The sequence below is a fragment of the Salmo salar genome, chromosome ssa13, assembly GCF_905237065.1.
Source record: "Salmo salar chromosome ssa13, Ssal_v3.1, whole genome shotgun sequence".
In the NCBI taxonomy this organism is placed as follows: domain Eukaryota; kingdom Metazoa; phylum Chordata; class Actinopteri; order Salmoniformes; family Salmonidae; genus Salmo; species Salmo salar.
The window spans coordinates 45252556-45273354 of NC_059454.1; the positions used below are offsets into that span (position 1 = coordinate 45252556).

At 40.2% G+C, this 20799-nt stretch overlaps 2 long non-coding RNA genes across 5 annotated transcripts; one reads left to right on the forward strand and one right to left on the reverse strand.

Moving 5' to 3' along the window:
- Positions 1-1884: 1884 nt before the first annotated feature.
- LOC123726220 (uncharacterized) lies at positions 1885-8013 on the reverse strand. Its single transcript, XR_006758581.1, has 3 exons — positions 7933-8013; positions 7694-7795; positions 1885-7332 (listed from the first exon to the last, which is right to left on the reverse strand). It is a non-coding gene; the product is annotated as an uncharacterized lncRNA (long non-coding RNA).
- Positions 8014-14586: 6573 nt separating this feature from the next.
- On the forward strand, positions 14587-18789 carry LOC106594214 (uncharacterized). Of its 4 annotated transcripts, XR_001326061.2 has the most exons (6): positions 14646-14705; positions 15593-16317; positions 16416-16490; positions 16850-17120; positions 17381-17521; positions 18228-18789. It is a non-coding gene; the product is annotated as an uncharacterized lncRNA (long non-coding RNA). The 4 variants fall into 4 exon arrangements; XR_001326064.2 differs by having other exon boundaries at positions 14587-14673; positions 17381-18789; XR_006758582.1 differs by having other exon boundaries at positions 17381-18789.
- Positions 18790-20799: the final 2010 nt, after the last annotated feature.

The following is a 20799-nucleotide window of genomic DNA, read 5'->3' on the forward strand; positions in this document are numbered from 1 at the left end:
GTATATGTAAATATTGAACCCCCTTTTGCCCTCAGAACACCCTCAATTTGGCATGGACTCTACAAGGTGTCAAAAGCTTTCCACAAGGAAGCTGGCCCATGTTGACTCCAATGCTTCCCACAGTTGTGTCAAGTTGGCTGGATGTCCTTTGGATGGTGAACCATTCTTGATACACACGGGAACCTGTTAAGCGTGAAAAACTGAGCAACGTTGCAGTTCTTGACACACTCAAACCAGTGCATCTGGCACCTACTACCATACCCCGTTCAAAGGCACTTAAATCTTTTGTCTTGTCCATTCATTCGCCCTCTGAATGGCACATATGCACAATCCATGTCTTAATTGTTTCAGGGCTTAAAATTACTTCTTTAATCCGTCTCCTCCCCTTCATCTACAATGATTGAAGTGGATTTAACAAATGACATCAATAAGGGATCATAGCTTTACCTGGATTCACATGGTCAGTCTGTGTCATGAAAAGAGCAGGTGCTCCAAATGTTTAGGTAGTTAGGGTATCCCTAAAGTGGAAATCTATTATTCATTCAATCTTGTGGGCAACTGCAGTACCCAAATGGATGGTTAGGAGAGATGGAAAACAGTTGCAGTGAGATGACTCTGATGACGGAGATATGATGGCAATATTGGCATCTTACTGATTAGAAAAGTAGAAGAGCGCAAAAGGGAGAGGATAATATCTGAGGTAGAATTGTTTGAGTGAGATTTTAGATACACATTTACATAACTATGTTAAATAAATCGTTAAAAATGAAACAATGTTTATATTCTAACCCGATCATAACTGGCTGCTGACATCAACAACACTAATCTCAGTTAACTACTATATTACAATGCATTATGCAATGCATACACAAAGATATACATTTGTCAAACCTGCATTCATTTGTGTTGTATAGATCAACAAATTGTAAGTATTTTGGTTAGCAATCCACACAACATAGCAACAGAGCAATCACCCAGTATGTACATTTGTTTTTGTATACATAAAGTATGTAATGACAAAACACACCATACACAAAAGTGCCTCTTTTAGCCTAATGTAGGACTTATGTAGGACTTATGACCTTTGCTCCAATACTTCCTAGTTCTAACAATTTCTTGCATCGCAAGCTTTTTTAGCATTTGCTTGATGATAACCATGATGACACAACACCCCCACACAGGGTTTGCATTCAATTATATTTCAATTCAGTCAATTCAGGTAGTAAACTGAAATTCCATCCAACTTCTTCTCAACACTTTTCAATAAAGGGAAAAAAGGAATTGGAATTTCAGTATACTTCCTGAATTGACATGGAATTGACCCCCAACTCTGCAACAACAATCACGGATGTACCAGAATCTGTGTACAAGTTCCTAGAACTAATTCTGAAACCTAGAAAGAGGCTAAAGTGTTCATTCCCACCTACCTGAACTGCACCACTGCTTCATGAAGAAGCTCTCATCTGAAAACAGTAACCATCACCTTTACCTGATATACAGTGATACTATCGAGCATGCTGTCACCTGAGAGCAGTGAACGTGCTACTCATTTACCAAGCTGTCCTTTATCTGCACATCCTCATTGTTGTCACACAAGGACACGGTTTCACTTATGTTGGGATCAAGCTTTTGTTAGAGCTGTGTAATAAAACAGAAAATGTAACATTTGGAAGGATGAAGGATATGACATGGCAGGTGTTTTTAAGTATACAAGTAGGCCACTAAAATCAGAGAGAGGATATTGGCTTTTGGCAGACATGATGAATAAAATGGCCAATTCAAAACGTTAGTTCACAATCTCACTGGATTGGAGTATAGTAAAACTCACAGTAAGCATACACTGACAAAGGGAAACAAAGTAAAAAATAATAAAAGTAATCACGCTTCAAAATGAAATGTTTTTTTATTGCCACAAGAATCATACATTTTAGTAACAAAATCCAAAAAAAAGGTGTATTATAGAGTAGCCACACATTTGATCATCAGTCTAAAAGAAGTCAATATAATACTTTCAATAAATCAAAACAGATATGACGCCTGCAAGAAAGATCACAAAAAAGAATTAGAAAAAATGGAACTTTGAAAAAGTATGACCAATTGAAGCAAAAACTACATTTGACAATCTTTCAAAGTGCAGTGTTACAACTACAGACCAAAAGAAGGGACCTAAAGTAAGGTACATTGTAACTTTACTATACAGTACCCCGAACATCACACCAGTTCACCATGTTAAATCTAAATCTCCTATTTCACGGTCAATGGAATGATTTCCTCGAATGTTATGAAGACAACTTTAAAATCCCTCTGACTTGACAGTGGAATGAGAGTAGTGGAATGGTAAGTAGACAAAAATATTTGGCACAATTTCCCTGGACCCATGGGAATGACAAACAACACAACATAGAAGAAATCAAGGCATGGGAGAAAATAAAAATATAGAGGAATGACAGAAACAAGCGTGGTCGCCACTGTGTGCTTTGTGCCAGGGGAGAACGACTATTCCCTCTCATTGAAGCCACAGAGGTTCAAGGCCGACTACAGTACTGCAGGCATTGTTTACAGAAAACAAGATCCCCGTTATAGTAAGTTTCTAATGGTAGCCTGCAGTACCCTGGTTGGCCTTCAACTGGAGTTACTCAATGAGGGGGGCAGCCCTGAGCTAGCCTGCAATGTCACTTCCTGGAGTAGCTCAAACTGCGCATTTTATGTCTCCATGAAACGCCATCTTAACTGACTTCATTTGGCTTCAATGCACTATTGAGTCTTCACATAGGAATGAATGGTGTCACGTGATGGATGGCTTTGTCCCTTCACATACAGTCATTGGTTTGTGTGCACTCAACACCCTCTCTGTTCTCTCACAATGCACCCTGGACTGGTCCCAAATCTGTTTGAAGTGTATTAGCCCACTGTTTCCCAACACTGGTTCTCGAGTACCCCAACAGTACAGTTTCGTTGTATCCCTTGACAAACACACCTCATTCAACTCATTGAGGGCTTGATGATATGTTCTTCTTCTTGAACTGCACTGTTGGTTAAGGGCTTGTAAGTAAGCATTTTACGGTAAAGTCTACACTTGTTGTATTCAGCACATGTGGCAAATAAAGTTTGATTTGATTAGTTGACAAGTTCAATCAGGTGTGCTTGTCCAGGGTTACAATAAAATGGTGTACTGTTGGGGGTACTGAGGATCAGGGTTGGGAAACACTGTATTAGCCAACTCCGACTGTGATGGTAATACAACTAATACTGATCTGGGACCAGGCTTATTGCACCCCGTTCTTTCCCTCAGTCAGAACAGGGTAAAGGTACATCAAAAGAGGAGAGGAGTGACATAGTTTGAGAATGCATCATGGAATCACATCTGTAGTCTAGATTTCACAGGACAGAATAGAACACTGGACAGTGGAAGAAACCTACAGGTTTCCACTATTGACAGCATCTGAAGACATTTGACACAGAATCACTGTTAACAAACTAGTCTCTGCATTGCAAAAGAAACCCTTTTTTTATCAGTCAGAATTACAACTGGCCAACCACCCATCACCAGGAAGTGGAGTAACCAGTGGATACTTTTATACAATTTTTACCTGGAGACCCACTTGTGGGCAACACCCACATGCAGAACATTTCACAGAATCTCTCACCATACAAAACTAAAAGTTATATTATCATGAAACAATATTATATCTTTATACACAACCTCTCAGTTGTACCGTTGATACCCGTTTATTAACACTACATTGGAAGCTCGCAAAATATAATGAAAACATTCAAAACAACAATTTCCCTCATTTTGTTATAGTCCCATTCAGCTCCTTTTAAATGTAGATAGGTTAAGTTAAAATGAGTAACATTTTCTGGATAGCGGCTCACATGAATGGTATTACAAAATAGTCTACTTTCTAACCCTGTCAATAAATGTATTAATAAATTACCGGGATTTAGTCTTTACATTTAATAAAGTTACATCCGTATTTGCATTAAACAAGGTTAAATTGAAGCATATCAAAGCTCTGTTTGAATCAACTCTTTGAAAAGGACAAATTAGTGCAAATTGCGCAGCTCTCCAACTATGTTCAAAAACAATGATAGATAGTAATTTACTATACTTGCTTCATGAAAGACAGAGCCAAACTAGCAGACATTATTCAATCACTCTAGAAGTCCAATTGAATCTGGTAGGGAGGATTAAAATTAGCACATGGTCAGTCAGTAGTTGGACTGGTTGATACCAGGGGGCCGTTGAGGCTTAAGCCAAGGAGCCATTTTAGGGGGTTAATAAGATTGTCAGAACTTGAACTTAAGTGCCCATGCAAAACACACTGCTCAAAATGACCACATGCAAAGACATCCCTCCCCCAAAACCAAAACTTTCTTAACATCTACCCCGACAAACATAAAAAATATCGAGCTATTTTAGGCATTGAACACTTAACTATTCTTCTACGTTAGAATGAGATTGAGTGTCTGGAAAGAACTGTGCACAAATGTATTTTCTCTCACAGCATACGGAATGCAACTCTGGCTAGCTGTTTTTTTTATCTCTCCAAGCATCCAGGATACAGTGAAACTTGTGTCTTTCAGAAAGCGCTTCCTACAGGAAATGACAATGTATAGTGCGCAATCATCACAGGTCCCAAGTAACACAATGGATTGTATAAGACCTCTTTTGAACACAAGTTCACAATTCAGATTCACCGGTAAGTAAATAAGTTAATAACGTTCAGTTAAAATGCAATCCTAGTTGTTCACAACATCATATTACTAAAAATGCATTCCTATTTTCATTCACAATCCCTTAGTCACGACAGAAAACAGAGCTAAAATCAGCAGCAGTGGCACATAACCGTAAAGTCATGACATAAGAATTCTTATCTACAGGAGATACATTGCATCACAGGTCTATTCTCTGACACTGCACGTTTCTCCAGCATGTATCCAATCCATTGTACCACAGCAGCCAAGTCGTTCAAGATTTATGCCCAAATTGGAAGTCTATCCATGTCCTGAGGACGTCAGCAAATGCCTTCAAAACTGTCCACTAGTGGAAACAGTGAGCGCCATTACAATCAAGTAGGCTTGGGTTTTGCTAAAGCGTTGTGGATGGGCATAATCCCATGACTGAATCAGAAGGTTGTGTGTTTTTATGAGGTTTTTTTTTAACCCTGTCTCAAACCTCAATCATTACCTTAACCATTTGGAATGAACGACTAAACTTAACCTTTGAAATTTGATGTTTGGAGAGAAAAAAAATACAGAGCAGCAGGAGCAACAAAAACACTTTGAAATTTGACGTTTGGAGCAACTTCGACAATGTACGTTTGGAGAAGGTGGATGAACGTCTTATAAATGGACAGACAGATGGAGGTGTAGCAGTAGGGTGGCTGAAGAAGAAGTAATGTGAAGGCCGACTGGAGGTTCTTGAAGGCAGCTTGCCTCAGCTTCTTCTCCTCCGCTGCAAAGATGTGTAATATGTTATGTAGCCTCATAAAAAAAGATATTCTGCCATTTTCACGAAAAAGTGTTGAATAACATGTTTCAAATTCTTGACCCAGAAACGGTGTCTCCGATCATGCCGAACTAGCAACATTCCGGATAGGACCTAAAAAAGGTTTTCGGCAATTTTCAAGAAGAATTGCTGAAAAATAAGTTTCAAATTCGTGACACAGAAACCGTGACTACGTTCATGCCGAACTAGCAACATTCCGGACAGGGCCTAAAAAAAGATCTTCGGACATTTTCATGAAAAAGTGCTGGAAAATATGTTTCAAATTCGTGACCCATAAACGATGTCTCCGGTCATGCCGAACTAGCGACATTCCGGACAGGGCTTTTTAAATACATTTTCGGCCATTTTCACAAAAAAGTAATGGTAAATATGTTTCAAATTCTTGACCCAGAAACGGTGACTCCGATCATGCCGAACTAGCGACATTCCGGACAGGGCCTAAAAAAAGTTTTTCGGACATTTTCACGAAAAAGTGCTAAAAATATGTTTCAAATTCGTGACCAATAAACGGTGTCTCTGGTCACGCCGAACTAGTGACATTCCAGACAGGGCATAAAAAAAGATTTTCGGTCATTTTCAAGAAGAATTGAAAAAATATGTTGCAAATTACGTGACACAGAAACCGTGACTACGTTCATGCCGAACTTGTAACATTCCGGACGGGGCCTAAAAAAAGATTTTCGGCCATTTTCATGAATAAGTGATGAAAAATATGTTTCAAATTCGTGACCCATAAACGATGTTTCCAATAATGCCGCACTAGCAACATTCCGTATACAACCTAAAAAAAGATTTTTGGCAATTTTTACGAAAAAGTTATGGTAAATATGTTTCAAATTCTTGACCCAGAAATGATGTCTCCGGTCATGCCGAACTAGCGACATTCCGGACAAGGCCTAATTTTTTTTATTTTTGTCCATTTTCACGAAAAAGTGCTGAAAAATATGTTTCAAATTCGTGACCCATAAACGAATTCTCCGGTCATGCCGAACTAGCGACATTCCAGGCAAGGCTTTTTAAAAAGATTTTCGGCCATTTTCACAAAAAGGTGCTGAGAAACATGTTTCAAATTCTTGACCCAGAAACGGTGACTCTGATCATGCCGAACAAGCAATATTCCGTATACAACGTAATTTTTTTTTATTTTAGGCCATTTTTACGAAAAAGTAATGGTAAATATGTTTAAAATTCTTGACCCATAAACGATGTTTCCGATCATGCCGAACTAGCAACATTCCGCATAGGACCTAAAATATGGTTTTCGGCAATTTTCACGAAGAATTGCTGAGAAATAAGTAAGTAATGTAAGTAATGGTAAATATGTTTCAAATTCGTGACCAATAAACGGTGTCTCCGGTCATGCCGAACTCGCGACATTCCGGACAGTGCCTAAAAAAAGATTTTTGACAATTTTCAAGAAAAACTGCTAAAAAATATGTTGCAAATTCGTGACACACAAACCGTGACAACGTTCATGCCGAAGTAGCGAAATTCCGGAGAAGGCCTAAAAAAAGATTTTTGTCCATTTTCACGAAAAAGTGCTGAAAAATATGTTTCAAATTCGTGACCCATAAACGAATTCTCAAGTCATGCCAAAATAGTGACATTCTGGACAGGGCTTTTTTAAATAGGCTTGTTGAGGTGATGTTGTAGCGAATAAATCTCTTTAAATTCTTCATGTAGTTTGCAATGGTTTGCTTCTTCTGTCCAATGTTTGCAAGCTTGGGAAAAAATGATCTGCTTTTTTCCAAGTTATTGACAAAATCCAGTGATGGTTTGGTTGAGTCCATGTAAAACAAAAACCTTGACACATTTGCAACCTGTACATGAAAATGAAAATAATATTAATTACATAGTTAATAACTACTTTAAAATCTAATAATTCTCCTGAAAATATGTAAACAGTTAAATGAAATTAATATTTCTGAACATAAAATTGGGAATGTTGTTGTTGTCGCGGAGATATTTCCCAAATCCAGCCAGCAGATCACAATTCAGAGGGTGCTTTTGATATAAACCACTGCTTTGCATCCCCTTTCTCAGTTTGTTGTCCCATGACTGGTTCAATGGTTTGGAAAATATTTAGTACGCAGATTACAATAAATAAAATACATCCATGTTTGCTTATATACTTATATGTAGTACTTGTTTATGAGATGATTTCTATTTGTATTTACTTACGGTTGGTACAACGCCGACTGGTCATCTTCCATGTTTACGTCTGATTCTTCGTCTAAATTTTCATCTGTAGTTGGTGCCAACACTTGAGCCTCTTCCACTTGGCTGAAATATCAAACAGATGAACAAAAAAACTTTTATATTATATTGCAGTCAAACATAATTGGACAACAGTTAAAATGAGCTCCAATAGTATGTAATTTGCATATATATTATTTTATAAGTGTAAAATAGTAGCTTACCCAGTTGTTTGTTTGTCTTCTGGCTTGTTTGTAACAAAATGACCAGTTTGTTCAAGATTCTTGATCAGAAGTCGGAGTCCGTCCTGTTGTGTAACAATACAGCTGAGTAATCTGTAGTCAATGATCCTGCCTTTCAAAAGATGCTCTATCATCGAGTCGCGGGAAATACGAACTTCCTCATCAATCTTTTGTTTTGATTCTAACTTCATGCACACTCTGCTGAGATGCATAGAGATGTTTTCCTGGTTCTTCATGCAAAATCTGCACACAATAGGGATCCTTCTTTGTTTTCTGTACGACAGGGAATGCACAAAAAGTACATGTAATGAAGTTATTACTTAATAAAACATACACAGCATGATTTGTACAGAGATAAACTGGGTTGCCAAGTGATTTCAAAACCATTCTGCACACTTTCATTGCTAATGGTTGGGTAAAACTAAGGAATATACTCTCATTTGGCTCTTTCTCTTAAATCAGAAAGACCTTAATCAATTGCTTTCTATCATGTTTCACAGAGGGTTACTCTCATTTGAAAACTGACCTAAAATTAAGGTGCTTTTGCGTGACAGAAACACAGTTGCCAAAAGAGTTAAATTAGGTTTACTATAGATGTGGTTTGGCAATTGTAGTGAAGTTTGAGGCTCACAAGCTAAGCTATTTGCAGCTTACACCCTGGAACTATGGACCTCCTTAAGAGTTAAAACAGCGTGCATGCCTTGACCTCTAAATCTCTCAAAATAGGAATACATTGCCTGTTGCCAACCTTCCTAAGTCTGGCAGAACTACTACTAACATCATTATTAACAGCAAGATAATTATAGTAATATACATTGAATAATTAAAGAGAGAACTTACCTTGAACCAGTAGCAGTTGCAGATGCCATCTTGCTTCAAGGAGAAGGAAGTAATTTCTCAATGAAATGTTTTCAGAATACGGAAAAAGGCAATAATCCCAAATCAGCTCCTGAAGTGTGTTCTCTCAGTATGAAGTTCTGTTAAGAATGAGTTCAAACTCTGGACAAGATCATTAGAAATACAATCAGATAGGCCCAACCCTTTTCCACATTTAAATATTCCATTCAGGGCAAATTCATTTAAAAAAATGGTTTTCTGTTGGAACAGAATTTTCACATAATTTAAAACAGGGAAACTCTCTGAGATTTTTTCATATTAAAGAATTGGCAGGCCTGGTATTTTTTTGTCCAAAGCTCAATTTGCATGAAATCTTTTGGAAAACGAAATGTTTACAGGCTGGGAATATAATCTCTAAAGACGATTCTCTCAGCCTCTCAACATTTTCAACTACCAAATACTAGTTAATTGTATGTAAACTTCTGACCCACTGGGAATGTGATGAAGGAAATACAAGCTGAAATAAATCCTTCTCTCTACTATTATTCTGACATTTCACATTCTTAAAATAAAGTGGTGATCCTAACTGACCTAAAACAGAGAATTCGTATGTAAACTTCCGACTTCAACTGTACATGCAGTTTGCATAGATTGCCAAACCAAGGTGTTGCCTAGGTCATTGTTCTGAGGTTGGAGGCTCATCAAGGGGATATCACACCTCTGAGTGGGAGTTTCACAAGCTATTGACAGGCCTGGAGATTTTGTCCCAAGCTGTATTTGCATTAATTCCATTTGAAAACTAAATGTTGGCAGGCTGGGGAGATAATCTCCAAAGATCACACTCTCAGCCTCTCAACAATTTGTTGCAGGGAATAAATTCAAAACCGCAGGGACAATTTGAGCGTTTTCGGTGGCTCCAGGTCCATAGCTGAAAATCAATAAAGGTCATCCTTATAGTAGCCTGATGAGCTGTCACTGAAGGTGAGTTTGCAAGGGCAATCATAAAATTACCTTTGAGGAGCAATGCAGCTTTCTTAATTATCTGTTTATAATAAAAACAATACGCAGGTTGTTTATTTATGTGTTGTTTAATTTAAAGTGTATGATAGCCAAAACTGACATTTTCAGTCAAACATGCATGGCTAAACATATTACAGAAATTACAGTTTTACATTTTAAAAAGGGGTTTGTTGGGTTGTGAGAATATGTGTCCGTCAAGTCCTTACTCTAACAATTAGAACCTCACAGGTTAATGGATAGTTTTGAGTCCCATCAGATTTCAAGCTGACGGACCTTGCTGTCAAGCCATTCCAAATCTTCTCCTTCTCCACCAAAAGATTTTCTTGACACCCCATAGTCAAATAACAGTTCTTGCTGCACCTGAATGTCTCGTAGGGCAATGAAAAGGATGACGTTCCACACTTTGCCATCCACTTCTAATTGCTGAAGCTGACCCTTTATGTTGCTTCTCATTCTGGAATGATTTATCCTACGTCCAATTGTGTCCATCTCTGGGTGGCAAGGGCAGGGCACAGTCTTTGCATCTATGCAAATCTATATAAATCTTTATAAATCTATCATTGACTTTCATTGGGTTCCCAGGTACTAGTGCTTAAAAACAGCCTCTGGTGGCTCTCCTTAAAGCAGATGCTCAAATCCGGCGTGTTTTGATTCCAGGAGGTGGTGTTAGCATTGTCCAGCAATATGCGGATGACACTACAATTACTATAAGAGATGTTGACAGTGTAAATAGAGTGATGGAATGTTTTGAGCTCTTTGGGAAAGCATCGGGTGCCAAGATTAGTGTGGAAAAGACTGAGGTCTTGTGGGTCTACTTAATGATAATGGGAGTATCAATTTAAAAGAGCTAATGGCTATATTAAAGCGCTTGGAGTTATTTTGGTTATTGATGAAAAGGAGGCGTGTGATATGACTTGGACAGGTGCCTTAAATAAAATCAAACAAACTCTGGCATTTTGGAGATAGAGAAATGTAAAATTGAAAGGGAAAGTAGTGGTAACAAATTCTTTACTGTTATCTAAATGTTTATATGTCATGGGTGTGCTTCGGATGCCTGAGTGGGTTTTAAAATAACTGAATTCTATTGTTTCCAACTTCTTGTGGGATGGCAAAGGTACAAGGACATCTAGGTCTACTCTTGCTGCAGATTATAAAGCTTTTGTTGCTGGGAGTGGGTTAATTGCAAGGGTGGATGGTGAAGGAATCACATAATTTTGAAAGCATTGTTTTGGTATGTTTTTTTATAGTTGATTTTCTTTTTGTTTCTTTGTGAGTGGAATTTATGTCTTAGTCTGACTGTATTTGTCACGTCCTGACCATAGAAAGCTGTTATTTTCTATGGTAGAGTAGGTCAGGGCATGACAGGGGGGGGGGGTTTCTAGTTTAGTTTTTCTATGTTATGTTCTAGTTTTGTATTTCTATGTTGGGTTTTGTTTGGGATGATCTCCAATTAGAGGCAGCTGGTCATTGTTGTCTCTAATTGGAGATAATACTTAAGTTGGTGTTTTTCCCACCTGGTGTCACGTCCTGACCAGTAAAGGGGTTATTTGTTATTATAGTTTGGTCAGGACGTGGCAGGGGGTGTTTGTTTTATGTGGTTCGGGGTTTGTTGGGCTATGTGCTTATGTAAGAGGGGTGTTTGTTTTCAGTGTTCCGGTGTTTTTTGGTCTATGTTCTATGTAAGTGTATTTCTGTTATTTCTAGTCTTGTTATTTCTAGTCTTGTTATTTCTATGTTTAGTTAATGGGGTTGACCTTCAATTGGAAGCAGCTGCTCCTCGTTGCTTCTGATTGAAGGTCCTATGTGTAGGGATATTTTTGTAATAGAATTTGTGGGTAGTTGTTTTGTGTCTGTGCACCTGACAGGACTGTTTAGTGTTGTTCGTTGTGTATACGTGATTTGTTTGTTTTTCCCTTTTGATTTAATAAAGAAGATGAGTATACACGTTCCTGCTGCACCTTGGTCTAATCCTTACGACGCTCGTTACACCTGGGTTTGTGGGAGATTGTTTTTGTTTTTGAGTTAGTGTATGTTTCACCTCTGTCACGGTTTGTTGTTTTTGTTCTTTAGTTTGTGTATGTATTGCATATTTTCACAGTGAAAATAAAATGTGGAACGACACACGCTGCACTTTGGTCTGCTACTTCCTACGACAACCGTGACAGTATTTGTCTTTAATTTTTTAATTTTTTTATTTGTGTTCTTTGATTTGATAGGGGGTGAAATGCTCACCTGTCTATGTTAGTCTAGAGTTTTGTGTATTGTTCATTCTTTAGATATTGTAATTTAATTATTTTTATATAATTAAAATAAAAATAAATATGGTAATTTCCTCTGATCTCGGAAGCTATGCAGGGTCAGGTCTGGTTAGTACTTGGATGGGAGACAACCTCCAGGTGTGGACATCAACATTGTGTTGTATGTGTCGAACTGCTTTGCTTTATTATTGGCAAGGTCGCAGTTATAAAGGAGAACTTGTTCTCAACTTGCCTACCTGGTTAAATAAAGGTGAAATAAAAAAAAATTAAATTGCAGTTTCCTGTTGCAACCGGAAGTGCCTTAAGTTGGGGTCACGGGCTGTTTCGAGGGGTTAAAAAGGTCACATCTTTCCAAAATAATGTGTGATTAGGCAACCCTCGAACGGTACATACAAGAAAACCAGGTTTTAAAGTTGTGTTCAATAGCCATCCTATAATTTGAAAATAGTTGAAAGGCGGAGTGAATCATCTCCTGAGATGAGGTTACCATCGTATCAACATTGTTTTATTAGAGGGGGTGGGTGCGCCCCCTGTTGGCTGAACCCGGGTGGGGGCTTCCCCCTTAGCAAGCAATGGACCCCAGCACACCACTCAAGCCATTAAAAACCATATTGAAAAACTCACCTGGTACCCAATCATTCACCAGGCACACGGCTCAACAGTGCAATGGCTGAGGCTCTGGACTTAGACATTTTGTGAAAATGAATAAAATAAACTTGCAGCTGTCTTTGAGATGATCAAACTGCGATCTTGAAATGTTACATTTGTGGAATTTCGTTCCTTAATTGTCACGTCCTGACCCTGGTATGAGGTCATTTTTCCCTAGTAGATTGGTCAGGACGTGACGGGGGTGTTTTGGGTTTTCTGTTTTCTATGTGGGTTGTCTAGAGTTTCATTCTATGTTGTCATTTTCTATGTTGTGGCCAGGTATGGTTTCCAATCAGAGGCAGCTGTCTATCGTTGTCTCTGATTGGAAGCCATACTTAGGCAGTCTGTTTTTCATGGGGTTTTGTGGGTGGTTGTGTCCGTTTAGTCTAGAACACCTGACGGGACTGTTGTTGGTCGTTTTATTGTTTTGTTGTTGTGTTTTCATTAAAAATCAAAGAATGAGCACTATACACGCTGCGCCTTGGTCTCCATTCAACGACCCCTGTGACATTTAATGTGTTTAAGCCAATCAGTTGTGTTGTGACAAGGTAGGGATGGTTTACAGAAGATAGCCCTATTTGGTAAAAGATCAAGTCCATATTATGCCAACAGCTCAAATAAGCAAAGAGAAACAGTCCATCGTTACTAAAGACATGAAGGTCACTCAATATGGAACATTTCAAGAACTTTGAAAGTTTCTTCTAGTGCAGTCGCAAAACCCATGAAGCGCTATGATGAAACTGGCTCTCACGAGGACTGCCACGGGAAAGGAAGACCCAGAGTTACCTCTGCTGCAGAGGATAAGTTCAGTAGAGTTAACGGCACCTCAGATTGGAGCCCAAATAAATGCTTCACAGAGTTCAAAAAACACACACATCTCAACATGCACTGTTCATAGGAGACTGCGTGAATCAGGCCTTCATGGTCGAATTGCTCCATTGAAACCACTACTAAAGGACAGACCAATAATAAGAGACTTGCTTGGGCCAAGAAACACGAGTAATGGACCTTAGACTGGTGGAAATCTGTCCTTTGGTCTAATGAGTCCAAATTTGAGATTTTGCCTTTCAATGTGTGTATAAAGAATCCAAGGTGTTTAGTTGGGTCTACTCTTCATTATAAAACTATTTGTTGAATGGTTTAAACTCCGTTAGAAGCTGCTTTCAATTCATGGTGGCTCTGAATAAGTCTTGACAGAGACAGAGCTTGTTTTGCCAAGGAAAGTGAAAAGGACTGAGGGAAAGTAAAATGGAAAATACATGGAAAGGAACATGGAAGAACATTGCATTTTCAAGATCATGTAACATCAAACATAACATCATAATGCATCTTATATTCCTGCCCTGACAGAAAAACCACATGATTTCACCTTACATTTTATGTGAAATCATGTGAAAACATGTTTCAGAACACAACGTGATCACGTTTTCACATGTGTAGTTTAATGTAATCGCATGTTGCTTTACATGCCATCACATTATCTTCACATAAGATCCCCATGTGATTACATGAAAACATGTTTTTGGAACACTTCCCATGTTCACATGTGAAATTCATGTGGTTTTTGCGTATCTAACTGGATAGGATGGGTGATTCAGCAGAGGACAGAGCAAAGCTGACCAGCCAACAGGAACTGTGTGTCCCTGACAAGCAGGCCACCAAACACCCTGCAGTTCCACACTCAAGGTTCTTAATAATGCTTTAAAATGCACATGTATGATTGTGCATGTGTAATGGGTTGAAAACAAATTCACTAAAAACAGACACCCATTTATTATACCCCCGCCAAATTTGTTTATGTATTTGTCTTAATTAATCTAAATTGTGTTTTCCACATACTTTTGCGTTAGCAGTCCATCAGGCCAATAGATGGCGCTGTTGCACTGTTGTAGCAGGAGAAACAGCAAGTTCTGGCCAAGCGCTCACCATTCTGCAGAATAAGGATCAGAACTTTACTGAGGTAAACTGGGTCTGTTCTTTTTACTTTTGCAGGTATGTAACAGAACTTCCAAGCATTGAAATATATACACAATATGTAATAACATGCTATTTAACAACTTTGTCAAGGTATTATCACGTTAGGAAAGGTCTTGTTTTGGCTTTGTGTCGAACTGAGTGAAAGAAGGACGTGATTTACATTGAGTGAGAGTATATGTTAGCTTGATGCTAGCTGAGGTAAAAAAAACTACGAGTCACAGAGACAATGTTTACTGAGTAGCTTACTTGTACTGGATTTTGTCTAGAGATTTTTTTATAATGAATCCATTTTTTAGGGATTTCTGAGTTGGTTTTACATGTTATTGGTTTTTTTGTGTAAAATTGTGCTCACTAGCTGGTAAACTGGCCGAGCACGCTCAGTCTGGTGGACTTTTAGTGCATACAGTGAGAGAGAGACGATTTTCTGGAGGTGCCATTATCTTAAAGCTGAATGTATTGTTGTCAGTTTTCTATAGAGGTAGCGGTATATAGAAAAACATTCAGTTATTTATGGTTTCATATATAGGTGTTTCTATTGTATGAATGTGAAATACATTGTTGTTTTCATGTGAAACCATACACTAAGACAGGGTTATTTGTGGAACATTTTTGAGTTGTGCTTTAGGTAAAGTGAATTTATGTTGTGTAATTTAAAGTGTGCACTTGTTTGATGTGAATATTTTCAAAGTACTAACAAGAAAATAGACAATTGAACAAGAGAAAAAAAACATTCTTCAGAATAAAGAAAGAGCCAGAACTTTGCAGACTTAAACTTGTGTCCGCTCTTTTTACTATTGCAGGCCACCTCAGCTACACATGCACTCTGTCTGCACACGCATCCACGCATGCACATACACACGGACAAACACACACTAATGTTCTCTCTCTCTTGTGTTTGTCAGCAGTTCATCGTGGCCCTGTCGTTCGCCTACTTCACCAAAGCTCTGTCAGGGACCTACATGAAGAGTGCCATCACTCAGAGAGACACTTTGACCTGTCCGGCTCTCTCATCGGACTCATAGACGGCAGCTTTGAGATGGGTATCAACAATAACAATGAGTTGCTTGAGAATTCATGTAGTAAAAACTAGATACACAATACAGTATGATCCGTTTTTTTTGTGGTTCAGAGTCTGCTCTCAATACTGTCCAGTTTTATAGTTGTTCCTATTAATTGATTGACTGGCGTTTGTCCATGACTCTACTGTCAAACCCCTAACATTGTTTTATGTGCTGCTATGTTGTTGCAGCCTAGTATCCAAACTGATATGCCATTTTTTGTTTAAAAAAAAAAAAAATGCGCATGGGTGCAGTTTCTTGTCCTCCTCGTTCCGCTGTGAAAGTACCGCACCAGCTCCGGTTTCCGAGGCGTCCACCTCTACCACAAAGGGACGAGTAGGATCAGGATGAACGAGGAATGGGTTCGGAGGTGAAACGTCCCTTGAGCTCTATGAATGCCCTGTCAGCCTCGGGATTCCAGCAAAAAACAGCTTGAGTGAGGTGGGACAGGGCCTTATGTGTTCCGGAAGGGTTTTTGGAGAAGATCAGGATATCGTCGAGGTAAACAAAGACGAACCGATTCAACATATCCCTAAGAGTGTCATTGATCAATGCTTGAAAGACTGCCGGTGAGTTCGATATTCCGAAGGTCATGACTAAATACTCAGTGACCACTAGGGGTGTTAAAGGAAGTTTTCCACTCATCTCCCTCCCTGATTTTCACCAGATTTTAAGCGTTGCGGAGGTCCAGTTTGGTGAAGAATTGGGCTCCTAGGGCCAACTCCAAGGCGGCGGACATCGGGTAGGGGGTAACGATTCTTGATTGTAATCCTATTCATCCCTCTGTAATTGATGCAAGGACTGAGATTTGGGTCAGAGACAGAGAGACAAGGGATGCGTTTAGACAGGCAGCCCAATTCGGATATTTTTCCACTAATTTGTCTTTTGGCCAATCACATTAGATATTTTCGCATCAGCTCTTTTTCAGAGCATATCTGATTGGTCAATAGACCAATTACTCAAAAAAATGACTGATTTGGGCTGCCTGTCTCAACGAAGCCATAGAAACCTGGACATGCTCCAACTGAAATGTTCCCCCCTGTCAGTACTGATGTTGAATTGCATTTAATACACTTTTTTTTCTTCTCCCATCCCCTGTAGGTTTGTTGAACATGAGTGGAAATGAAACTCCAGCACACTGGTAGCACTAAAGACGTTTGAGTATAACTTCTCCAGGTGAGTTGAAGCTGCCTGTGCGTGCGGCGGGGATATTCCTGGGAGGTCTACTGACGAAGAGGTATAAGCTTGGCGTTATGTCTGGAGCCCAGCTGTCTTTCGTCACCTCCTTCATGGCCTACCTCCTCCTCCCTCTGCAGTCTGGCACTAAGTGTGACAACGTTAAGGTGGCTTGTCTGACCGTGTCCCACAACGGGTAAATATGACATCTGATTGGTTGGTTGGTTGGTGGGTGGGTGGGTTGATAAAAACAAAAGTTTTGATCAGTGGAATATGAGGGAGAGTGAGACCAAAACACACATGGGCTTGTGCCGGGGCTCCCTCTTGTGGGAATATACAGTATGGTTGTTACTGAGCCAGGATTCCTGGCTGTTTTGTCACTGTGCCTATGCCAATGATAGTTCAGCAACAATTATTTAAACATCATTATTACCAGCCATTTTCTCTGTCCCCCAGGTCCCCTGGTGTACGATGGCAGCCTGTTGTCAGAGTGTAACAGAGACTGCTCCTGCTTGGCTGGGGAGTGGGACCCTGTGTGTTCAGACAACGGCATCACCTACACCTCCCCCTGCCTCGCAGGCTGCTCCAGCTTTACAGGTTACGGCAAGAACACGATACCAATTCTATTAATGTACTGAGTGTACAAAACATTCACACGGATGCTGGGCCATGTTGACTCCAATGCTTCCCACAGTTGTGTCAAGTTGGCTGTATGTCTTTTGAGTGGTGGACCATTCTTGATACACACGGGAAACTGTTCAGCATAAAAAAACACAGCAGCGTTGCAGTTCTTGACACAAACTGGTACCCCTGGCACCTATTACCATGCCCCGTTGAAAGGCACGTAAATATTTTGTCTTGACTCCCTGTTTAAATAAAATGTTTTTTTAAATTTTTTTTTTACATTTTAGTCATTTAGCAGACGCTCTTATCCAGAGCGACTTACAGTAGTGAATGCATACATTTCATACTTTTTTTTCCTGTGCTGGCCCCCTTGGGAATCGAACCCACAACCCTGGCGTTGCAAACACCATGCTCTACCAACTGTAAAAAACATCAACAAACACAGGATATGGGGTACACATGGTATCACATCATTACATACTAGGCCCTACTGCACCTGCATTCCAGCATCTGGAATTGACTCAACATGTTTGGGGTGGGGGATCAATACATGTGGGGGAAGAGGTGGCTGTCGAATGTATGATTCTTGGGGGGGGTCCATGTTGGTGTCCATACACTGAGGTGTGTTTTAATATGAATGAGCATCAGTGTTGTGATGTGTCCTATCCCGTCCTTGCAGAGTGATCTTCCTTGGACTCATCACATGTCTCAGTGGCTCCTCCTTAGGAGGGAGGGGGACAGCCCCCACACTCATCACTAGAGATCGAACTTCAGACTCCCTCCAAAACCACTGAACCCCTCAACACACCGAAAGAGATTAAGGTGCACACCCGTAGAGGGAGCCGGAACAGGATAACTCCCTCCAAACTCACAAAGACACAGAGGAGGAGGAACTATCCAACACCCAGGGAGAGAGAACGAGTGACCTCAGTCGAACACAGTCAGAAAGAGGAGGTGGAAGAGGCGTTAGATAGAGGAGGTTACCCCAGAGGCCATTCCTCCTGTTAATGTGACCAAGAAAGAGCAGAAGGCTTCTGATCAGCCAAATGGCAGGCAGAGGGAGAGGTCATAGTGATTCACACCCACAGAGAGAAAGACAACCCACACAACCTCTTAGTTGAGATGAACCACACAGAGGTAGAGGCAGAGGGCCTTCAGGGCTAGCCAGTCAGCCTGCCTGCTCTGATCCTCAAGTCAATTGTATTTAAATTCATGTTCATTAAAGTTTTTTTATTCAAGAATTGAAAAGTCCCATTTACTTAATGATCATTTTTCACCAGCTTCAACCCTCAAGAATCAGGGTGAGTGTAAGTGGTGTTACATAGATGCTGTGTTCACGATGCATGATTAATACATAATTCATGGTTTATTTGATGTAGTAAATAAATAAATGATTTATTGATGTATAGATAAGAATTTAAATATGATGTAACAGGTAAATTAACGTTAGGTCATTGTCATTGAAGGTAAAGGGACTTTCAAGGGACTTTAAGGATTCAAGAACCTCTTCGGGACAAGCTGCCAACGAACTCTCACGGCGTGACGTGGATGCATCGGAGAAAAAGACGTGCAAGGCAATAAACGCCCGTTTCAAGGAACCAACCTGTGTCTGTTGTGAAGAGAGCTACAGTGAGAACTGGCCTGCTCAACACGGGTAGGAGAGACAACAAGACCGCCGCGGGTAACGACGCAACGAAGATCCAGCAGATCAGATAAGCAAAGCCCATGACATTGTCGGCTTAGGAGAGCCAGAGGAGAGCCAACAATATAACTAGCTAACTAGTCATAGCCAGCTACCTTAAGAGCTGGAAAAGGATTATCCACTTAAAGGCTGACATCAATAAATCAACAATCAAATAATGTTCTTACCCGTGACATCTGCTAGCATGACAGAGTTTCCCAACTCTGAGTTATTTAAATTCTCTTTGCTAGTATCATCATTGTGTCTGTGAGCTGGTTACACCCAAAAGGAAGAAGAAAATCATGTAAAGTAACTTGGCACGGACTTACGTGCAGAATAATACGTTTTGTGACAGGCTGGTTTTAGTGACATGCGACTAGGCTATGGGACTGTAGCTGGATGTATCTCAAGAATCGGGACATAGCAGCAATGTAGGGTTCTGGCTATCATGGTTGGAGAAAATAGCTGTTGTACATAACTCTGAAGATGTGAAAAAAAAAGAGGAGAAAAAAGGACATATGGCGCCGGAGGGGATAGCTGCCATTACACGGCTCCTAACCAAATGTGCTATTTTTTTCCCGCATTATTTGTAACTCATTTTGTGCATAATGTTGCTGCTACCGTCTCGTAACCGAAAAGAGCTTCCGGACATCATAACAGATTACTCACCTCAAACTGGACAAAGGTTTTTTTCTTTAATGAATCCGACGTGAAGGATATACTGCTTTGTCGAGACAAGGCCCAAATCCCTGTCATCCGAGTGAAGAAAAGACAGAGAAAAATGGGGAGGAGGGTGAGGTGCCTTGTAGGAATTCGCAGATGAGTAGGTAAACCACCAATACCCTCTGTGTTATTGGCCAACATGCAATCATTGGAAAACAAACTGGACGATCTACGATTAAGAATATACTACCAGGCCTCCCGGGTGGTGCAGTGGTCTAAGGCACTGCATCGCAGTGCTAGCTGTGCCACTAGAGATTCTGGGTTTGAGTCCAGGCTCTGTCGCAGCCGGCTGCGACTGGGAGGCCCATGAGGCGGCGCACAATTGGCCCAGCATCGTCCGGGTTAGGGAGGGTTTGGCTGGCAGGGACATCCTTGTCTCATCGCGCACTAGTGTCTCCTGTGGCGGGCCGGGCGCAGTGCACACTGACACGGTCGCCAGGTGTACGGTGTTTCCTCCGACACATTGGTGCGGCTGACTTCTGGGTTGGATGGACATTGTGTCAAGAACCAGTGCAGCTTGGTTGTGTTGTGTTTCGGAGGACGCATGGCTCTCGACCTTCGCCTCTCCCGAGTCCGTATGGGAGTTGCAGCGATGAGACGACTGTAACTACTACCAATTGGATACCACGAAATTGGGGAGAAAAAAGGGGTGAAAAATACAACAAAAATGTTTTATAAAAAAAGAATATACTACCAACTGAACATGAAAAAAACAAATATCTTATGTTTCACGGGGCGTGGCTAAAAGACAACACAGATAATATAAAGCTGGGTGAATTTTCCATGCGTTTGCAGGACAGAGCAGCTACATCTGGTAAGACGAGGGGCGGGGGTGTTGTAACTTTTA